The following is a 2,342-nucleotide window of genomic DNA, read 5'->3' as shown; positions in this document are numbered from 1 at the left end:
TCTTCTCTTTTCCTCTTCTCTCCTCTTCTTCTCTTCTCTTCTCTCCTGTCTTCTCTTCTTCTCTTTTCCTCTTCTCTCTTCTCTTCTCTCCTCTCTTCTCTCTTTTTCTCTCCCCTTCTCTTCTTCTCTCTTCTCTTTTGCCCTTCCCTTCCCTTCCCTATTTCCTCCCCTGCCATTTGGAGGCTCTTCGGTTGCTTCAAGCTCACAGGATCATAGATTGAGAGCTGGAAGGCACCTGAGATGGCATCAAGTCCAAAGCCCTCCTTGCCCAGAGAGGTTGAGTGACTAGCAAAATTCAAACTCTGATCCCCTGTGGCACCCTACAATGCCTCTGGGAGCGTCAAGGCCAGGTTGTGGAGGAAGCACAGTGGGAAATGGAAATGAGGACTGGCTTTAAAGTCAAGACCTGGGTTAGAATCCTGGCTTTGCTATTTACTAGCTGTGCCACAAGAGCAAGTCCTTTCCCCTTTCTGGGTCTCAGTTTCATCATCTGTAAAATGAGCAAATTAGACCAAATGCCCTCCCAGTTCCTTTCAGGCTCTAAATCTGTGGATCCTAGGAAAACAACCAGGATGGCTCCTGGCTTGGAAAGCGAGCTGAGGAACAGAAAGGAGCCAAGGTAGCTCAGGAGCGGCTGAAATCCCAGGTGTAGCAGTCAAGGATTTTAAGAGGAGCCTAAAGCAGCCAGCTAGGAATGGGGGCAACAGATCATTTACTGATTTGAGATGGTTTCTTATCCTCACCTGTGATGATCATGTAGAAGCTGGTGCTTCAGCTGCCTCTGAAGGGAAGAAAGGGGCTCTGTGAGGTGGAGGTAAGGAGGGAGTGCATTCCAGGCATCTGGAACATCCAGTGCGAAGGCATGGAGATGGGAGATGTAGGGTCAGATGTGTGTGAGGGACAGAGAGGAGGCCAGTTTGGCTGGCTCTCAGGAGGGTGAATGAGTACTTTCCAAGGAGGCTAGAAGGAGAGGTTGGGGCCAAGTTTTGCAGAGCTGATAAAGTTAAACAGAAGTGTTTTTATTTTATCCTAGAAGCAATGGGAGCCCTGGGAGGCGACTGTCACATGGGGGTGTCACATGGTCAGCACAGCTATTAAGGAAAATCACTCTGGCAGCAGCCATGTATGAGATGGATGAGAGTAGGGAGAGACTGGAGGCAGGGAGGTCACTCAGGAGGCTGCTGAAGTAATGGAGGTGAAAGGCAGTGAGGGCCTGAACTGGGTGGGGGGAGCAGGGAGGAGTGAACAGAAGGGATCAGATGTGGGAGACCTTGGGATTTTTCTTCTGTGTGAGTACACCCTCCACTGAAGCAGGTCTCAACCCTTGTACAACTTGGTAGAAGGTCCCAAGGGGCTGTGGCCCAAGAACTCGCCATTCACTCAATCCACGAGCATTTGTTAAGTCCTACTGTGTGCCAGACACTGTTCCTGGTGCTGGGGGTATGAAGGCAAATTAAAATGATCCCTGCCCTCAAGGAGCATACTTTGTAATGGGGGAGACAACCTGTGCATACACCAGCACCATACAAGGTGACCGAGGGTGGGGTAAGGCACTAGAAGCTGGGGGTCAGGGATAGCCTCCTGAAGAAAGAAGGTAGGAACTTAGCTGAGCCCTGAAAGAAGCCAAGAGAGCTTGGAGGCTGAGGTGAGCAGGAATGGCATGCCAGGTGGGGGGGACAGCCAGTGCAAAGGCATGGGGAGGGGAAATGGAGTCATGTGTGAGGAACAGTCAGGAGGCCAGTTTGGGGGCAAGGCGGGGGAAGCATCATGTAAGCAGACTGGAAATGTAGGATGAAGGCAGGTTACTGAAAGCTTTAAATGCCAAACTATATATGATCCCCAAGGAAGCAGCAGGGAGCCACTGATGACGTATGAGCTTTAGGAGAATCACTTTGGTGACTATGTAGATGATAGAGTAGAGTGGGGAGAGACCTGAGGGTGGAAGACTGGTCCAATAATCAAGCTGAGAGACAATGAAGACCTGATCTCAGGTGGGAGGGGAGAGAAGGGGCCCAACTGGAGAGATGTGGATGGAGAAATCAGCAAGATATGGCAACTGATTGGATGTGTGAGCTAAAGGACAGGGAAGAGTCCAGGCCAGGGCCAAGGCGGGGAAACCAGGAGCCTGGGAGGATGGTGGGACCTGTGCCGTGTGTGTGTGTGTGTGTGTGTGTGTGTGTGCGACATGAGTGTGTGTCTGTGTATTTGTGTGTGTGTGTCTCTGTGTATGTATGTGTCTGTGTGTGTGTGACATGAGTGTGTGTCTGTGTGTTTGTCTGTGTGTGTGTGTCTGTATGTGTGTATGTGTCTGTCTGTGTGTATGTGTCTCTGTGTGTGTGTCT

The 2,342-nt window shown here is 50.6% G+C and overlaps 1 protein-coding gene across 2 annotated transcripts in view; it reads left to right on the top strand.

Annotated features, from left to right (window-relative positions):
• The window catches only part of DCX (doublecortin), a 40,009-nt gene that overhangs the window by 32,964 nt on the left and 4,703 nt on the right, over nt 1-2,342 (top strand). The gene's annotated exons all lie outside the window — the stretch shown is intronic.

This window comes from Vombatus ursinus, unplaced genomic scaffold (assembly GCF_900497805.2).
Source record: "Vombatus ursinus unplaced genomic scaffold, bare-nosed wombat genome assembly UNPS02004268.1, whole genome shotgun sequence".
Classification (NCBI taxonomy): domain Eukaryota; kingdom Metazoa; phylum Chordata; class Mammalia; order Diprotodontia; family Vombatidae; genus Vombatus; species Vombatus ursinus.
Note: the sequence above shows the minus strand (reverse complement) of the source record. Positions and strands in the feature narration are given on the sequence as shown.